The sequence below is a fragment of the Pipistrellus kuhlii genome, unplaced genomic scaffold (assembly GCF_014108245.1).
Source record: "Pipistrellus kuhlii isolate mPipKuh1 unplaced genomic scaffold, mPipKuh1.p scaffold_m20_p_4, whole genome shotgun sequence".
Lineage (NCBI taxonomy): Eukaryota > Metazoa > Chordata > Mammalia > Chiroptera > Vespertilionidae > Pipistrellus > Pipistrellus kuhlii.
The window spans coordinates 68,310,737-68,331,732 of NW_023425540.1; the positions used below are offsets into that span (position 1 = coordinate 68,310,737).

The 20,996-nt window shown below is 41.3% G+C and overlaps 1 protein-coding gene across 1 annotated transcript in view; it reads right to left on the bottom strand.

The window, feature by feature from the left end:
* The window catches only part of MARCHF3 (membrane associated ring-CH-type finger 3), a 129,615-nt gene extending 115,882 nt beyond the window's left edge, over positions 1-13,733 (bottom strand). Inside the window, exon 1 of the mRNA XM_036409092.2 lies at positions 13,531-13,733. The gene's annotated coding sequence lies outside the window, so the exon portion shown is untranslated. The remainder of the gene's footprint in view (positions 1-13,530) is intronic.
* Positions 13,734-20,996: the final 7,263 nt, after the last annotated feature.

Genomic DNA, 20,996 nt, shown 5'->3' on the forward strand with positions numbered 1-20,996 from the left:
ACCTGGGAAAAAATCCAGGACAGATGGGCAGGTAGGAGAGGAATGTGAGGTTCTCGCCAAAGTTGAAATGACGATTTATGTAGTTGAGTGGTAAAGTCACACAGCAAGCCTCAGAAGATAATGGCTCACAACATATTTAGCAAATGACCAAGCAACCCTCAGAATGACAGGGAAGGAAAGAACATTAAGGCACGTACTTTGGTGGAAATGGTCCTAAGCTGAATGCCTGAGAAAAGGGACCTCAGAGGGGCACTGGGCTTTGCTTCTGTCAGTCCCCTCTAAGTTAATATGTGAGCTAAAGCTAGTTTTCAATTTTCACCTTTATAATTTCCTCAAACTAATTAAGTTCTAAGAATAAATCATTTTAGTAGATACATGAGTTCAAATGAAAAATTATGTGTAAGCAGAGAATGCAATTTTATTTGTTTAAGTGAATTTGCTACTGCAAATTATCATGTCATTATAATTCTCCCAATTTACATTTATCCTTATATGTATACCTTCATATTTAAAGGTTTATACCCAATTAAAGGAGCTGGCATCCTTAAAACTATAATCAACATAAAAACTAAAGTTAAAAATATATTCAAATTTCCCTCTTGTATTCATGTAATTCTACTGTAGTAGTAAGTCTATCTTTTCTCTAAATAACTTTGATATTTATATCTTATCTTACTCTCAGTGAGAGAGAGAGAGAGAGAGAGAGAGAGAGAGAGAGAGAGAAACAAGTTTTCTTAAGTTTTTAAATTTTATAGGAAAAAAGCTAAGGTACATATACTCAGCTCAAATGACAATCAGCATCCCACTTTATTCCTACTGGAAAAGAAAAAGACTATGAATTATTAGATATCAAAACATCTAAATATTCATCTTTTCATCAACTTATGTGCTTGCTTGCTCATTCATTTTATAGGGTCTCTGCCCTCATGGAACTTACTATCAATAGTATAATCTAGTTGGGAATTCAGACAAAACCAAGTAAACAAAACTAGGTGGTGGCAAGTATCATAAAAGGAACAAAAACAGGGAAGAAACAGAGAATTGGAGTGTGGGTGGGGACCTCCTAAACAAATTAGATGGAATAGTGCTGAGAGGTGCCTGTGAAGAGGAGCCCTTCATGGAAAGGATATAGCCAGACAAACCTAAGATGTGTGATCCAAGCAGAACAGAACAGGGCCAGAGGTGGTAATGGGACTGGCTTATCAGACAAACAGGAAACTAGTGTGATTAGAAAACTGAATCACGAAAAGGGTGAATAATGAGGTCACAGAGGTGGGCAGGGCTCAATCACTTAGGCCTTGCCATAGTCTTCGGACTATCTTCGGAAGCCAAGGGAAGCCGTGGAGAGTAGAAAAGGGACATGAGTAAATGAAGCTGAGTCTAAATCCTAGCTTATCCGCTCAGTACTTATGTGACCTAAATAAATTACTAGCTCCTCTTGGATGCTCAATTCCTAATTTATAACAGGGTACTCAATAAATAATGGCCAATTATAATCATCAGTAATTATCATTATTGTTAATGTTGTGATATGTAAATAAAGTTAATAAAAATGTTTACATACAAATAGACCTATACTGCAAAATAACATAACAGAAATATAGAATTATTAAATAAACAAATTATTTTAATATTTTTTATTCAGTAAAAAGCATCTACTGATAGAGTACAAATAGACATAAATTAGTACATTCAAAATTATTAGGGTTTATTGTGGTTCTAATCAGAATAACGATTGATCTTGGTTCATTTCTCTGTCCTTAATTAGTCTTCATTGTGGCTTTTTTCTCCCTGTCAACCCAGCCTTGCCATTTTGTGTCCAGGAATGTGTAGCTCATGCGTTCATGGTATCTACCAAACGATACAGCAGTCATAAAGGGAATTTTATAGTTACTTTCCAAGTCACAAAATGTAGTAGACACTTACAATTGCCCGCCAACATCTAGTGCCCCCTCACTCGCACACACATACTTCTTTTTTACTAACAGAATCCTGATTTTGTTCAAATTCACCTCCTCTCTTCCTCAGGCAGTGATGATTGATCTTCTCACTAGTGACCAGTTTACAGCTGAGCATGTGATCCTATTCTGATCAATGAGATAAGAAAAGAGGTCTTCTTAGATTCTTCTTTGTAATGTTTTTATATTTTTCAAAAAGAAACCCTGGAGCCAGGCCTGTGTGGCTCAGTGGTTGAGCCTCAACCTCTGAACCAGGAGGTCACAGTTCGATCCCTGGTCAGGGGACATGCCAGGGTTTCAGGCTTGATTCCCATTAGGGAGGTAGTGGATAAAAAAAAGAAAAATTTTATATATATATATATATATATATATATATATATATATATATATATATATATGTGTAATTTTTTTTAAAGAGACCCTGGCCCTAACTGGTTTGGCTCAGTATATAGAGCATTGGCCTGCAAACCAAAAGATTCTGGGTTCAGTTCTGGTCAAGAGCATGTACCTCGGTTGCAGGCTCCTCCCCAGCCCAGGCCTGGTATAGGAGGCAACCAATCATGTGTTTCTCCCACAATGATATTTCTCTGTCTTTCCTTTCTCTTCCACTCCCTCTAAAAATCAATGGAAAAATATTGTCAGGTGAGAATTTAAGAAAAAATAAAATGAAAAGAGAAACTCTGGAACAAGGTATCCATTTTCTGTGCTCTAGATAGTGACATCCTTGCAAATGATATCTGAACAACTATAGCCATCTTGTAAAGAACCAGTCTTAGGATGGACTGGTCCCTGAGGACGTTCAGAGGCAGAGACATGAAAGTAACCTGTATCCCTGATGATACCATTGTGTCACTGAATCAACCAATCCTGCCACCAGCCCTAGTTCTCAGATGGATATTACACTTCCCTTACTGTTAAGGTTAACTTGGAGTCTTGTGTTTTGTACAAAGGTCTCCTAGCAGGACATTTCTATTCAGAAACATCACTAATTTCTTTGTCTCTGGGATGATATAGGAATGTAACTAGGACTTCTGATTCTTGCTCAGTGAACTCCAGAAACCTGGGTATGGCAAGAGACAGAATTTTAACTGGTCATCCAGAAAAGCCTGGGGGGGAAACAACCCTAGAAATCACAGGAAGATGGTACTGTGACATGGGTAGCTGGTACTAAATGGCCCCTCTCTCTGTCTTTGGCTTTCTCTGTTTGTTTAAAAGCTTTGACATTCCCTGGCCAGCATGGCTCAGAGGTTGAGTGTTGGCCCTTGGTTCGATTCCCAGGGCATATACCTGGGTTATGGGCTCAATCCCCAGTGTAGGGCAGCGATTGATTTTCTCTCATCACTGATGTCTCTCTCTCTCTCTCTCTCTCTCTCTCTCTCTCTCTCTCTCCCTCTCCCTCTCCCTCTCCCTCTCCCTCTCCCTCTCCCTCTCCCTCTCCCTCTCCCTCTCCCTCTCCCTCTCCCTCTCCCTTCCTCTCTGAAATCAATGAAAAAATATTTTTTAAAAACCAACTTTGACTTTTACCTCCCACCTTCCCAGACAAACACCTGTTCCCCCCACCCCACCCCCAAGACCTAAATGAAGTCCATAAGGCTACCGATTGTGAGCCCTTATCCAATTACAAGAATTTCAGTAGAGACCACGTGGGACTAGCACAGATCCCAGGCACAAGGCAGATGTTAAGGAAGCAGAAGCAGCTTCACATTCCACTGGGATAAGAGGATTAAGGGGCAGAAGCACTCCAGAGAAGAGGTGCAATATTATGGTTTGTAGTCAGGAGGCAGACATGCCTGAAAAAGAAGGGGGAAATACCATGATCAACAAAGGACAATGGCTGATTTTTCTTTTTTCAGCTATGTAGAATTATTTAAAGTTGAAAATATTTAGGCCCAGTAAAAGAAAATATCTGTCATGTTTTTTTTTTTTTTTAAAAAGCATAGAGTGTGGAAGGAAGGGATGGAATGGGATTATTGCTTGAGGAGCTCTTGTGAGGGTTGGGAATGAAGAAAAAGAAAAGATCACTTCAATGTCTAATAATTCCTAATAAGCAAAAAAGCAGTATGGTTTGAAACCAAATTAACCATTCCAGTCTTATAAGCATTTTTTCCTCCAAGAAAATTATAGAATTATAAATTTAGCACATACTGGAGAGCAGAAAATGTAATGCACACAGATTTCATAATTCAGTGTCGTATTTGAAAAACATTACTTAGAAAATGAGGTGAACATTATAACAGGGGAAGATTTTCCAAGAGACCATAATTAAAACAGGATATAAATGGTGTCTTAGCTCTTGAAAGGGTCACTATCAAAATTCCACTTAGCGTCTTAATTACTAATCTGTAGCAAAAATGGAAATTCATTCAATGTGAGTGTGGTATTGTCTGGGTCAGGAAAGTGGTAGGAGAATATCTGGAGAGTTTAGAAACAACCCAACTGAAGGAGTTAGATCAGGAAAAGAAACCTGAAACACACCCCCCCCCCTAAAAAAATAATAAAAATTAAATAATTGAAGGAGAGAAAACGAAAACTTACTAAAAATAATTCATAAGGGAAAGAAAAAAGTGACAATAGCTACAAGGCAATAACCCAGCCTTTCTAGAGACATAGGCCATGCATGATTAGTCAGAACAACAAAGTAAGAATGTATCAAGAAAGGGTGCACCGCGGAAACCGGTTTGACTCAATGGATAGAGCATTGGCCTGTGGACTAAAAGGTCCCGGGTTCAATTTTGGTCAAGGGCATGTACCTTGGTTGTGGGCACATTCCCAGAACGGGGTGTGCAAGAGGCAGCTGATTAATGATTCTTTCTCATCGATGTTCCTAACTCTTTATCCCTCTCTCTTCCTCTCTGTAAAAAAATCAATAAAATATATTAAAAAAGAAAAGAAAAGAAAGGGTGCACCACTCCACATGTTCTGCTATTAAAGGTATCAGGGCAGCCCTACCTTTCTTTTCCCTATTCGGTGGGTACCTGTTTTGGTTTTTGTAGAAAGCTTCCTCTCCTTGGCTGTAATGAATATGTCTTGCTAGTTGAGACTTGTGATCTTGTTTCTTAATGATTAAAAAACACACAGGAGGCGGTAAGAGTGATTAAGAGGATAACGGAGGTGTCACTGGCAAGCACGAGTAAGGCCTGTAAAAACTGAGGTTTTGTGAGACTAATTACTTTTACACTCTGTAAGGTTGTCAGAACATGTAATATCTTGCATAAATGTGATCTATTTCTTAGCATCAGAAAAATACTCTGGAATGCTGTAGAAAAGTCCTTTGAAAATGTTAAAAAAAAAAATGCAGTCACTCCCAAAGGGATAAGATTCATAGTAATACTGATTATAATAGAGCTTTCATAAAGCAGAGTTCTTACCTGACAGAGGGGAGGAGAATGTAAAAAAAAGAAAAAGAAAAAAAAGGAAAACATTATTGGAGGGTGGGGCTAAACGAAGGAGAAAAGTTGGAATTGGGTAAACTTAGAAGGTTAAGGATTGAGAACGTTCTGTGAGAATCTCTGTTTGTGTAACATTCACTGAGTGGCCAGATTATTATGATCTCTGAATGCCTAATAATCTGGCCACACAGTGTGTGTGTGTATGTGTGTGTGTATGTGTGTGTGTGTGTGTGTGTGTGTGTGTATTCTCCTACCACTGGTAGTATTCTCCTACCACTTTCCTGACCCAGACATGTCACACCACACACACACACCACACACACATATATACATATACATATACACACCCACATAAATATATATATATATTAGAGGCCTGGTACATGAATTCGTGCATGGGTGGAGTCCGGCCAGTCTGGCCAGGGGGAGGGGACATGGGCAGTTGGCTGACCTGCCTGCTGGTCGAACTCCTGGTCAAGGGGACAATTTGCATATTAGCCTTTTATTATATAGGATATACACTGAGTGGCCAGGTTATTATGTGTTCAGAGGTCATAATAATCTGGCCACTCAGTGTATTTGCGAAGTAGAAGAGGAAGATTTGGTATTTGAGACACCTGAAAGCAGCCATGAGAAATTATCAAAGCAAAACTCCACAGAGTGAACCTCCACTGGTTGCAGGTAAGGGGCTGAGCTATGTGTTCTACAATGTTTGCCACTAGCTCTTACCTGAGCCTTCCTCAAGTCCTCCCAGCCCCAGTGCCTACGTGAAAGCAAAAGCCCTGGGATGTGCAGGGGCAGCTGTTCCTGGCTTACAAGACCCAAAAGAAACCAGTATTTGAGTCCAGGACCTAATCTAGAGTTGCTCATCTTCCTGTTTCTTTGAACATCTAAATAATTTTAGATGTAATCACTCCATTTTCTAATGATATTTTCTTGGCAGGTCTGAGAAGAAAGCACCTATGTGAAGTAAGCTTGAATGTCCCAGATGATACCGTCATTTAGAGTCTGTGAAGACCTAAGGAAAAAGGGTTATCCTAATGGCCCTGACCTCAGGCAGTTAGGCTTAATTCAGCTGATCCATAATCTCCACTTGGACACAAGATCAGCACATGACCTCAGTAACTCAGCGCCGAGGTAAGAACTGGCACTTACTTAAGCCATCAGACCAGGCCATAAAAATGACTGTCTGTGGGGCATTTCCTGAGCAAAGGTAGATTTATAAGTGAAAAATATTATGAAAGTTAGTCTCTGGAATCAAAACTACTGTTTTTTATAAAAAGCTTCTCGTAACAAATGTCAAATTTCCCCATTATGCAGAGCTTTGGATGTCAGCAGCCTGTAGGCCCAGCACCCGTCTTGTTTCCTCCAAGGCCCCCAAACCTCCCATGGCCAAAGCTAGCTGGTCACTCCACTAGGTGGTGAAAGGAACCAAGTCTTCTGAGATTTCAAAAGGTAGAATGAGAAAAACAAACAAAAAGACAAAAAGAAAGAAAGAAAAGATGAGAGTGAGGACGTCCCAACTTTCAAAAGGGGCTCGTGGGTTAGCTGCCTTTTCAAAATATAACAAGGGGTATGGGAACAAAAAAGGAATGAGGAAAGATGACCTAGACTAGGGGTAGAGTTGGAGATCTTGAAGAAGACACAACAGGGAGGTGGTGAGAGAAAGGCAAGGCAGGAATGAAGCGGAGAGACTTTGAGGATGGAGGGGCGGGAGTAGGTGTTACTTAATATGAAATGTGGAGACTGGTGCTGAAGTCGAAAATCTGGCACTTGGATTGCTATTGCTAACACTCATACTTTTGGTGACTATCTTGGCCATATCCTCTCCAGGCCTTGTAGCCTCTAGAAGTGCACCTAGCAACTATTTCTTGAATACCCTTTCTTGAGAAGCTACAAGGTGGGAGGTGTGGTCCCTGCCCTCACGGGGATTTCTATCAGGACATGGAAAAGCTTCCCATAGTAGGTGTTAATACTTGAACTGCACTTTGAGTTAGCTAACAGAGAAGAGGTGCTGCCCAGGATAGATACTCTATTACTATTTATTAATTAAATGAAGTCCATTCTACTTTGTAATAATTGCCTGGTAGATAGTTCAAGGATTAGGAGCTAGTTCTTAGCACTAAAATTATTTTATCAATTAAAAAGATAAATCTATCCATTTTAGTGTCTAGGGGCATAATCTAAAAAATAAAAATAAAAACACACACACACACATCATTATCTTTGGATGAGGTGGAGAGTGCAATCATAATTTTTCTAATTATGGGTATCTTCTTGTTCTACTAATTTCATAGTAAAAAATTTTAGAAGCTTTTGGGAAAAAATCACATTTTGCTCACTTAAAATATGTGTGTGTGTGTGTTTTAGCATAAAATACATTTGGCAGCTGCTAACATAATTTGATGGCTATGCCCTGCAAAAACTTGATTTCTTTTTAATCAAATTTTTAGAACCATACTGGGTTTCTTGCCAGTGCTGCGATAGTGAGCAATAAATACATCATTAGATTAATGGTGGTCTGATGATGGATTGCTCAAAAGATAGTTCTAGCCAAGAAGAATAAGCCCAGAAGTGTCATTGTGCAAGGATTAATAAAATATTGTTTAAAACATAGATATCGAGCTAATGCAACAGGGAAGAAAACACTGCAAAATAGAAAGGAATAGCCCTGGGTTTATAATGCAGCACAGTAATATTGATCACGGACTTTCCTGAGTACTCTGGAGCAGCCACACTATTATATATGCCTCTGATTAGACCCAGAGATGAGAAGGAAAAAGTTATAAAAAAAGAAACTAACCAGAGGAAGGCCTGCTGCTGTAATAAATTATTTAAAGCAAGCAGGGCAAGCGGGTTGTGAAGACAATATAAAACAGAATCAATGCCCCCAAGAAACCCCAAACCATCAGCACCTCTATAAATTTCTTACCACCCTGTCTGGCATTTTACTGGAGGTATTTTTTCCCCACCATTCTCCTCGTCCCATCCCTCCCTGACCCGTCACTTTTTGCCAACTCTTTTCTCAGTGCTTGACATTTGTTTTCCTTCTGTAACCCAGGATGCTGTCTGAAGTTCTGTTTCTCAGCCTGTATCTGTACAGCCACAGATGAGTGCATCTGTCACTTCATTCATAAATTTCCCACGGAAACTATAAGCTGGGATTATTTAATGTGATACACTTATCAACATAACTTTAATGTTATACCTATTTTTATTTTTTCTTACTATTGTTACAGTTTAACCCACAACATTAAAACTAGTGTAAAACTTCTATATCTCACTACCTGTTCTATATTAGAAGATGTTACTAGATGCAAAACAAAACAAACAAAACAAAAACTACCACCACAAAGTGAAGGCAGGAATTTAAGGAGAATTTTGGAGGAGAATTATGGCTAAAATTTTAGTATTAGGAACTGTTATAAGGACAAATTGTCCTGGCCACTGTGGCTCAGTTGGTTGGGCAGCATTCTGTGCACCAAAAGGTTACCAGTTCGATTCCTGGTCAGGGTACATGTTCGAGTTTTGGGCTTTGATCCCTGGTAGGGGGTATGCAGCTGATCGATGCTCCCTGATGTTCCATTCTCCCATCAATGTTTCTCTCTCTGTTCCTTTCCCTTCCTCTTTTTCTAAAAATCAATAAATTAAAAAACAACCAACCAACCAACCAACAAACAAGGGCAGGTTGATTTGAAAAGTGAATTTTTCATAAGTAAATTTTTCCATGGGCATAAGGATATATTGAAAGGAAGGTCAAAACTTGAAAAGAATTTGTCAAATTCTTTTTGCCACAAGTATTCCATGGCCAAAAATATCCCCAAAAAACAAAAAACAAAACCCTCACCAAAACAAACCCCCCAAACCCTAAAACAAAACCAAAACAAAACCAGAATTGCAAAATTGTTGCTTAGAAGCTTGCAATGACCTATGACCCAGTTTCAAGAAAAGTAACATTCTACTGTTGTTTTTAACTAGCACAAATCAGTCCCATTGAATAATCAGGGGCTGAAATTATACCTTAGACTTTAAAAATTTTTAGGTCCATCCAATCATTCAGAAACTGGTCAAGTGAAATATAAGCAACTGTATCCTGCTAGCCTAAAAGCATTATTATCAGCATGACTCAACAGGCAAACAGTACAGGTCTAAAATATTAGTAAAAAAAAATTCAACATATAGACTTTACTGCCATTGTACTCTGTGACCTTTAGCAAATTATTTGCCATGGTGGGTCAAGGCTGGCTGGTTAAGGTCAGGTTCATTGAACCAATGATCATAGTATATGATGGTTAGTTTTATAAAGAAAACTGTTCAAAAAAAGAAAGAAAACAAAATTGTCCCAAGGTTATATTCAATATTAAAAAATGCAAGGAAAGGTAAAAATAAAAAAAAATAAAAACTATAGATAGCATAAATGACTAAGCAGAACTTTATTATCTCACCACAATGCTAAATAACGACAATTCAAAAGACATAAGGCCAACTTCTCAGTTATTGGTGTCATCTTTGTGGTTGCAGTTTGCTCATCTGTGACAAAGTGGGGGAAAGATCGTGGCACTCAAAAAATTTAGGTAAGCGACCTATGAACATGCCTGTCAAGTGCTCCTTAAAACAGAAATTGCTCTGTAAAAGTTCCTGTAATGATGCAGGGGCCTGGAACAACCCAAGTTCAGTTTCCCAGCCTACCCACATCCTTTAGTCCTCAGGGAAGTAAATATTCTGGGCACTGCTGACCTCTGAGAAGTCATTTGGTTTTTCAGGTACTTGGATGGTAGAAAGAGGAAGGGGTAACAACTTCTCATAGATCCTTTCTCTTTTAAACCTTTTCCAGGAGTCTTATGGAAATGGAGAATTAAGCCAGTCTGAATTGGCGGAACTGAACTTAAACATTGGTATCAAACGATACATTAAAAAACAAACAAACCACAAACTGGCAATAATTAATAAATTGAAATTTACACTGATTTTTCTTTTTTTGAACAGTTTTCTTTATAAAACTACCCACCATATACTATGATTATTGGTTCAATGAACCTGACCTTAACCAGGTTCATTGTAAGGGAGATGGCAATCAATTCTCAACTCATCACTCTGTGATGCTGATAAAATCTATGTACCCAATTAGCTGGGACAGCTCAAAGTACTTCTAAGATGACTTTTTGAAAATTAGACCCCCTGGGTTTCTGGGTGGTTGGCTTGGGACACTTCTGACAAAGAGGCAAGCCAGCTATAGCTTCCCAAGAAGATCCTTGACCTTGGATAAGTTGATACTAGCCCTGCTGAGGTTCTAGCCCCCAACCTGGAACAACTTTAAAGTATCAAAGGTGGTTCCCAAGGGCTAGGACTCATCTAACCTCCAAGGAGAAATTCTCAGGAATGTAAATTAGGACTGGCAAAGCCACCCCGGAAACCTCAGGGATCCACTGGACTTGGAGTAGAGAATGGAAGGACTAATGGAAGGACTAAGATTAAATTACCTTGCTTCCCCAGACAGACTTCCTTAGAATTGGGGGGCTAACCTGGAACAGGGATAGCTGAGGTTTCCAAAAACACTTCTGAACACAGGACAAAGGTGTCGTTGTTGAAAACAGAGAATTAAAGGGTTACCTATAAATTTCACAAGGCCAGTAAATGTCACCTGGAAATTTTGAAACAAATATTTGTTAAATCAACTTATAGAGGATATTGTTCTTATATATCAAGAATCGCTTGGGGGTGCTTGTTAAAAAGCAGATTCCTAAGCCCCACCCCAGACTCGAATCCCAGAGATTGGAGTCCAGCCTATAAAATGAATTTCTAAGGAACAACCCAATTGACTCAGATGACTCATGTCAAGGCAGGAGAGTTATTATGTCTACGTAGTCCATCAGCAATTTAAAGACAGATTAGGGATTTGCACATTTCCCCCCAAATGGTTAAGTACCATAAAAATAAAAACAATACTTCTTGTGATGAGTTCTTAAGTACCATTGCAGTTTATCCTGCAACATATAATGAACACCATTATTAAAATATAATTATGAGCATAAAATTATTGGGAAGATATCAACTATGCCTCACAAAAATATTGCCTTTATTTTGTCACCAAAAAAATAATTATGCTATTAAAGGAATTTATAGTTTTTTTAAGTATCAGTCATTTGGCTGCAGGAATTTATTAAGCTGTTAAGCCCCTCCAATATCCTTTTACTCATCAGAATTTTTGTGATAAAGGTTTTTATTATGTTTTTAAACTATAAATTGTAAACCATTGCAACTAGTGATTAGGCTGACTATGAATTTATATGCAAGTTATAAATTCCTAAAAACACATTTCATTAGAATTAGTAAGGCAGTCTTCACTCTAATAGATTAAATAGCCTCTGCAATAAAGCTCTGTTTACTTCTATTAATGATTTTTTTTTTTTTTTGGTGCAAAATGATTCGTTGTAATGCATCTCTTAAGAAGCAAAAGAGCACAGTTTCTAAAATGCATGCCACTGCAAAGCAGCAGACCAGTGTTGCATGGTGATGTGACAAGCACCACATTACTTTCCTAGAGGGATTTTTTTCCCTCCCATAAACACCCCCTCCCCAAATCACGGCTATCATTATTTTACAAAATGCGGTTTGCCATTTCTGAAGAGTCAAACACTCTTGTTCTTCCTCACCCAAATCACAAGTTCAGGCTGAATACTGAATGAAAATAGAACTTGAGAGGCAGGCTTTGTTTGTAGCATGTTTCTTCTACTAAGGGTTGCCCCCTACCCACGCTCCATCCTAGGGCTCCCACTGAAGTGTACATGTTCTGTTTTAACAGATGGGCCGGCTGGCGGCTGCAGGGCTGTAAAATAGGAACGTGGAAACTGAACCGAATGGTACTGAACTGAATGCTCATAAAGTTCATGGACATAGTCTGACCCAGACAGACCAGGCAGATCCAGACGTGCTTACATTCATTATACACCTCACAGATCAGAGGGGCCATTTCTCCACCCAGGGGAAGTTCAAGGTTGTTTCCCTCTGCATATATTTCTATTTCAGTCACCTGTCAATTTTATATGCACACATATGTGCATATCTACATATGCAAACACACACATGGGTAGCTATATATCTCAACCTTTCTATATATTTTCAAAGACCAAAATATTCCCAGTGTCCAGACCAAGTACTCTCAACAAGCTCTCTTTCATGTCAAATAAGAATTACAAGAAAATACTGTATTAAATCCTATTGAGTCCACACATAATATAAAATACATGTATGTAACTGCCCTCAGAAAAACCAGCTGCTTTTACTCCTTATCATTAAGATTAAAAAAAAAAAAAAGTCTATCCCAGAACGAGGTGTCAGGATTAACCTTAAATCCTGTTGTCAGTTCCTGTCACAACTTCATCACTTAAACACACAGGTGCTCAGGCAAACGCCACTCGACCAGCCTGGTGCTTCATTTCATGGTCTGGTCCCCGTACTCCGGAGGGGGGACTCTGGGCCCCAGGACAGACCGGAGCTCCCACTGGCTCTGCCGGCGTCTCTGGACGCACCTGGCCGTGATGCGGAGGTCCGAGCACGTCGGGAGGGATGCGGGTTCCAGTGCTAGCAGTAAGTAATTACTTCCCAAAGTTTAATATCCGTGCTGTCATTTCCTTCCAATAACTGCAAAAACCACTGAAGCCCCAGCTACAGAATCTGGATGGTTCCCTAAGTTCTCTGACAGCTGAAGACAACCCCCAATTCCCGAACCCCAAGATCGCTGGCTCGGGCTCCAGATCAGACGCGGACGCGGGGTTCTACTGCCCACGACTCCGGCGCGGGCTCAATTCTCTGGAGCCCGCCCGCCCGCAAGCCATCCAGGAACCGCGGGCGCCGAGGCCGGCCCAGCAGGCGTGCCGCGGCCGCAGGGAGCCGGGGGCCACATCCCTGGGCAACCAAGCCAGGGCGGCACAAACCGACCACACGCCAAGTTCGCGGGCACGCAGCAGAAGTCGCGTCCCGGGCAGTCGCGACGCTTTGGAACCAGAAGTTCAGCAGCCGGGATTCTGGCGGGGACGACATCCCTCCCAGCCCTGACTCCCCGCAGCGGCCACCCTCGGACAGACGCGCCGCCGCGCGCCCCAGGACGCGTCCAGCCCCCCGGCTCGGCTCGCGGAACCGCTCCAAGAGGCGCCGCTAGACTAGCCCGCGCGCAGAGCACTCACCCTGGCCGCCAAGTCCCGATCTCAAAGCAACGCCTCTGCTGCGGGTCCAGATTCCCAAGTTGCCCGGTAGCAGCGACCGGGGGGGCGGATCGGCTCGGGCAGGCACCTCCGAGAGAGCAGCACGACCAGCCCGCGGCCGCCCCGGCTCCGCAGCCGCCCGGAGCGCTCTGACCATTGAAGGACTGGCTCCGCGAATGAGGCGGACCTCCGGGCTGAGGAGACCTGGCTCCGAGGGGGGCGGGGCCGGGAGGCGGGAGGGGCGGGGCCAGCCCAGGGTCCCGCCCCCCGCAGGGCGGGGCGCCTCAGCCCGTGACTGGTGGATCCTACAGCCAATCGTAGTGGCGCTAGGGCCAAGGGGGAAAGCCGGGGGCGGGGCCGAGAGACTGACTCCGCCCAATCGTCTGCGCCCAATAGCCGCCTCGGAGGGCTGATGGGGGGGACGCGCCGGCCGCCGGCCAGCCGCTGTGGTGAGGTGTCCAGGCTGTGGGTGCGGCTGCAGAGAGACCCGTGCGCCTCCGGAGGGGAAGTGGGGACCCCAAAAGGCCGAGAAAGGCCGGAGCCCCCGCGAATCTTTTCGGTGTGAAGCGAGAAACTCAACTGCAGCGCGGGCTGAGGCCGAGGCCGATAGACAGCACCTATGCCCGGCGCCCGCAGGAGGCGCGGCGGAATGTGGCTGCTTCAGAGCAGCCCCGGGAGCCTGGGGAAACCAGCACCCGAAGAGGGTGAGTGCCGCGCGGGGTCGCCCAACCTCCCGCGAAGGCCCGGCCTGGAACTGAGCGTTCTGGGCTCCCCGGAAAAAAATGTCTAGAGTGTGGTCTGTGGTTACCCCCCAAAACAAAACTCTGACACCTCCAACCTCTCTGCAAGTTCACGACACGGCCTCTCCACACCCCTGCCCGCCACACCCCTGCCCGCCACGCCCTGTGCTGGCAGCGGGGTCCTCTCCGCCCCAGAGGCCCTGGCACTTTCGCCCTCAGGGCGAAAAGGGGGCGCAGGCATCGACCGAGGGAGCCGGACCCCACCTGGATTGAGTTTCAAACTGTCTCCTCAGCTCCCCCGTCTCAGTGGGGAAAAGGTCCAGAAATAAGGCAGTCTGTCAAAAGGTCAAGGAAAACCAGAGTCTGGACAGTTCTTAGTGTGCCCTGAAAAGTCGATTAGGTGATGCAGAAGTTGCGCAAATGGAAGCCCTCAGGTCCCGTTGCCCCACGGGGGTGGCATCCACGCGGTGGCTCCTGCCGCTGTCCGCTGACTCTACTGATGAGTAGCCCCTGGAGAAGGCTTTGTACGCGGGTTTTTAAGCCTCTACTTTGGCTGCAGCACACACAGGGAACACTGGATGTTCAATGTGCTTGCTGTAGTACAGTATTTATGTTAGATGATGAAAAGAGAAATAGGAAAAATTTTTAAAATGTATTGATTTGAGAGACAGAAAGGAGAGAGAAGCAATGATTTGTTTTACCTAATTATGCATTTTGTACATGGACCTAGTCAAAAAGCAAAGGGTTGGCCGTTGCTTTCTGGCCTTGAAGCCTAGGATGTTAGTAATCCTTGAACTATAAGCTGTGGATGGGTAAGTGGCCTCTGTGTGCCTGGAGCTGCAGCTTCCATAGGTAAGAAGCCCAAGGAGTGGGTTAGTAAAATGAAGGTATGCATGGCGGGAAAGGGGCCAGGCTTCCTGGTGCCCCGACACACACCTAAGCGTGGATAGCTATTCAGGATACCACGTGTGAGGAAGTACAGACCTCTACAAGTGTTATTTCAGTGGTGGCCTGGCCCCCATAGGGACCTGCTCCACAGCTCACTTTTCAAATGCAGGTTCTGGTGAGGGTCACTGACAGGAAAAAAGTCAAAGGGGTTGTGGCTGAAAAGGAGCGGCATGGTTCCCTCCAACAGGGAAGGCTGCAGCTCTCAGGTGAGCTCTGGCCTGGATTGAGTTTCAGATTGTGTCTCCTCAGCTCCCTGTCTCAATGGGGAAAGGTCCAAAAACAAGTCAGGTGGTCAAAAGATCAAGAAAATCAGAATCTGGACAGTTCTTAGTAGGCCCTGAAAAAATTGATGAGTGTTGCAGAAATTGCGCAAATTTAAACTCTCACCCAGTGAACCAAATGACTGGTACACGAAAGGGAAATCATTCAGTCCCAACGGTCGCTTAGCTGCTGGGAGGCCTGGGAGAATGGCCTTGGTCACAAAGGAATTAGATGTAGACCACATGAATGGAATATATACTAACCAGGTCTCTGTCCAGCTCTGGGCTGGGGGCTAAGGGGAAAAGTACATTTTCTTGGCTTTTTTCCTCCACTCCTGGATATAACTAGAGAAAAAGTTTGCCAACTGTGTTTATCATATTAACACTCTGTGAAGGTTTTCTAAAAATCACCTCGGTAATAGGATCCAAACAGTGGATGTTCAATGTGCTTGCTGTAGTACAGTATTTATCTTAGATGATGAAAAAATAAATAGGAAAAATTTAAAAATGTTTTGATTTGAGAGACAGAAAGGAGAGAGAACCATTGATTTGTTCTACTTACTTATGCCTTCTGTACATGCCCTGCCTGGGGATCGAACCCTCAACCTTGGCATATTGGGACAATATGCTCTAACCAACTGAGCTATCCAGCCAGGGTGGACATTTCTAATGACTTCCATATCTCAATTTCCAAGGTTTTCCATCTGTTTGTTCTATATAGACACAACTGTGCCTGGGCTCTTGGTAAATAACTGGTTTCATTTTCCCTTATAGAATGGATGACATGGAGGAGACAGAGCACATCAAAACTCAGTCCATATTTCCACACCATCTTCTGTTATAATTGGTGTTTGACAAGAGCTTATCACTCAGACACAGACCTATTCCTTTGGTTGCCAGTACTTCTAACTATCTCGAGTTTGGGCCATGCCCAAATTCTACAAGGGTAAATGAGATCTGTTACTTATCTGAGAACTCATTATAATCCTATCTGTGTGAAATAAAGAGAAAGCCATGGAAATCTGGATGCAAAAGTCATGTTTAGTTCTACCTATTCCCCCAAAAGAAATTAGAAGTCCTTAAAGGAATGAGGAGTTTTTTGTGGAATGGCTTAGGAAGGAGAAGATTGAGGAGGGACCATGGAAGCAGGGCTGGCCCCTTTGTATATGGTGAGCACGTTTGCCTTCAGGCACTGCCACCCATCTATGACACTGGAACAAAAATTTGAAACCTAAATTTCAGTAGGATGTGATTGAAAAGAGCTCTGGGTTCTAATTTGAGCAGCAGCCATGGTGAATGCTTCCTTGTTCATAAAACAGCAATGGCAGAATAGGTCCATTGAGTTTATCTGCTTAAGGAGGGCACTGTGACAATAGTTCAAAGCACTTCAAAGGCATGACTTTTATAGCAGTACTGACTGACGAAAAGAGCAAAATGATGCTGAAATTGGAAAATAGCTCGATCTGAACAATTCCTCGTTATGCTTGCAATTTCTATTTATTTTCATCTCATTGGGTTATTGTCCTTTCATTCTATAATGGAAATGAGGGAAAAGGGCCCTCACAGTCCTTATTCTTTGATTACCAAATGTCTTTGAGGCTTTACTTAACTGAATAGTACTTTCCCCTTTCCCATTTCTACCACCTCTCTCAGCATATATTCACTTGGAAAATTATTCAGAATTTGAACAGATGCAATAATAATAATAATAATAATAATAAAGCAGATTCTAATACTAGCTATGCTATGGGTTCATTCTAAGACCTTGAGCAAGCCATAAACCTTCCTTTATCTTAGTTTCCCATCTTTGAACCTGCAGTTGATACTACTGGTTAATTTCACAGAGATAGGAGAGGAAACTCATGATAAGGTGCTTTGAAATACTAATTACGGTATAGATTACAAAATACCATGTAGGTATTTTTGGCAAATTAAGATGTGGTGTTAGTTTGTACATCACTACTAGAAGATATTTTTGTAACAGAGAGATTACTCTGGCATAATATCTGCAACCAGGGTGATACCATCACAAAACAATGACTTCTCATTGCATTTGGATGACAGTGTAACTGCCCAATATGAAAGTTATACTAGTATTGTCCCAGGCTCAACTAAATAAAAATGTGATAACAAAAATGGGTGGGGAAGGGAAGCTTCCATTCCACAAAAATGTGGGATTTTTTTCATGCATGCTCCAGAAGAAAAACTATAAAAAAAACTAAACTATACATACATTGAACTTCTTAAAAATGAATACCACTATGTGAGGACAAGTCTGATGAAAGACTAGAACGATCTTGGAGAAATGGCCTTATATAAAACTAGACAAATTAGTCAGGAATCCACCAGAAGAGATGAAAAAAAAAATACTCTTAATTCATAACAAAATGAGTAACACTAAAAAATTAGACAGCCATTTGGAAAGAGAGGATCAAGTGCTCAGGGAGGAAAAATGGACTCCCAACCTAAGTTAAAAATAAGAACAGTAGGACAATCTAAGAAACATGACAAAAAACATAGGCTCTAAAAATATTATAGACCAAGGGTTGGACTTTCTTTCTAATGCTTCCTAAATTTGAAACCTTGGATAAGTTGCTTAGCTTCTCTAAGCCAAATGGGTTGGGAAGTAGAGGGTGTTCAGATGTTTCTCCTTGGCTTGTTATGAATCTCAAGCGAGAAGCTGTAGGTAACTCCTAGCACAGAGCCAGGCTCATAGTGGGCCTTTTACTGAAAGTAATAACCCCTAAGAGTTATTGAGCACTTATTGTGTGCTGTGCACTATTCTAAGTCTTTTCATCTAATTGCTCACTTGATCCTCATGGCCATCCTATGATATTGCTGCTATCTCTTCTTCCTCAGAGTTTCTGTCTATGTAGAAGGACTATTCTTTTGGTACTGGAAATATTCCAAGAAAATTAATGTTTTATAGACAACCTCTTTTTTGAACATATTAAAGAAAAAAGCATATTAAACTAGCATTGCCTTGCTTTCATGTGGGAAAGTTAATCTAATTTGTCTTGGTATCTAGGAAATTAGGGTGTAGTGAGCATTTGGTAGCACATACATTACAGCAAATGAAGGATTCAGAATTCGGGACAGAAAGGGCCATAGAAAACAGGTGGTGCTTCAGAACACCAAACCACTTTCCAGGTCTCAGATTGTAAGTCCCTAGACGATCTGGCTTCTAAACAGAATGTGCATCGTCTGGATTTCAGGTTTAATGGAAGTTAGTTCCCTTGAGTTGGCAATATGGGAATGCTAACTGGCCAGCCAAAGAAGGAAATCATTGGATTATCCCTTAAAAATGAATTGTATCACTAATTATTATGTAAGTGTGCCAAGAAAAGTAGCTGTGAGGTATAATACACAGAATTATTTAATACCCAGGAGAATTTAGGTGCTAATGTGGATGGTATTGCATCTATAAAATTATGACACCCACAAAGGATTACAAGATATAAAGCCAAATAAAACATAATACAGAGGGAAATGATTTTGATTATGCAACACTTATACATGGCATTTCATTTTACATTTTGAAATTGCTTTTCAGTCATTGGTTTATTCTTAGCACACCTGGGGAGTACATCCATGCTGTTGTCCTCTGTTCACAACTGAGTCAACTGAGATGGAAAGAGGCAAAGTGTTTTGTCCAAGAGCACAACTGGGGCAGGGTGAGAAATTGTGCATTCATTCAATCAGGAGTCTATTCAGCACCTACTGTTGGCAAGGCACCGTGTTCTGTAATGCACAGACATGATTCTATCTATGTGGCCTGTGCTTTGCAGTAGGTTTCAGTCTGTTGAGGCAATGAGTGATAAGTGGGTTATATCTTCAGGAGTGCTGTAGATAGCAAGGACCAGGGTTTCGAGGAGGAAAAACATAGGATTCCCTAAGATTCCAGGAGATAATGGAATTTGAGGCCCTTGAGAGATGAGTAGAATTTTGGCAAATGGAAACTGAAGGTGGTGGCAGAGACATAAAGGTGGGCAAATTAAATATATTTGAAAATGTTTGACTATAGCAGAGCAATTGTGGAAAAAGACATGGTCAGTAGAAAGGAGCAGAGTTTCTAGGATCCTGGATAACCAGCTAAATATACAGATTTTAACCTGTGGGCAATGGGTACTGGACTCATCTCAAACTTCTCCCATTCACTCATTAATCTAACATGTACCAAGGGTTATGCATAGTCTCTAGGTGTTTCACCTTACATTCGTTTTCCTAACATTCAGAGCATTCCAACGAGATACATATTATTATCACTTCTTAAGTGAATGAAAAAAACTTAGATATTCAGAATTGCCCACAATCTTGTAGCTAATAACTGATAGATGTAGGATTTGAAGGAGACTCTTGACTTCCTCATTGATACTTACGAGAAGAATAAAAGCAGATTCTGGACAGTGTATTCAGGATGCCCATCTAATAAATGCCCCTCACCCTAGCTCATTATATTATAGAAATAAAAAGTTAATGAGAAATAAAGTTAAATTCTTAACATGGGAATTATTTTATGTCTAAAGTTGTCAGCTCCAGGTCAAAAAGAAAGACAAAGGGTGTCTTCCCCTGTTTCTTCTATGCAATTAACAATAAATATCTGCATTTTGATAATTTTAGTTATGTGAGCATTAAAATTTTTAGGTTTTAATTATCATTGGCATACAATATTATATTAGTTTTAGGTGTACAATATAGTGAGTGATTAGACATTTATGTAACTTATGAAGTGATCACCCTAAGTTTAGTACCCATCTGACACTATACAAGTTCTATTCCCTCTGCTGTACTTTATATCCTCATGACTATTTTTATAATTTGTACATCTTAATCCCTTCTTCTTTTTCACCCTTCCCTGCCCATCTGGAATCCGTCAATTTGTTCTCTGTATCTATGAGTTTCTGCTTTATTTCTTTATTTTGTTTTTTAGATTCCACATATAAGTAAAATCATTTGTCTTTATTTGTCTGACTTATTTCACTTAACATAATACTCTCTAGGTCCATCCATAATGTTGCAAATGGCAATATTTTATCCTTTTCATGTCTGAGTAATATTCCATTGTGTACATGTAACACATCTTTATCTATTCATCTATTGATGGACACTTAGGTTGTTTCCTTATCTTGGCTATTGTAAAAAATGTTTCAGTGAGAATGGGGGCAGAGGCATATATCTTTTCAAATTAATGTTTTGAATTTCTTTGGGTAAGTGACCCAAAGTGGGATTAATAGGTCATATGGTAGTTCTGTTTTGAATTTTTTGAGGAAGATCTATATTGTCTTCCATAGTGACTTCAATTTGAACAGTGAGATAGCATTCCCTTTTCTTTACCTCCTCACCAACACTTGTTGTTTGTTGATTTATTGATGATAGTCATTCTGACAGGTGTACGGTGGTATCTCATTGTGACTTTCATTTCCATTTCCCGGATGACTAGTGATGTTGAGCAACTTTTCGTATATCTATTGGCCATGTGCATGTGCTCTTTGGAGAAATG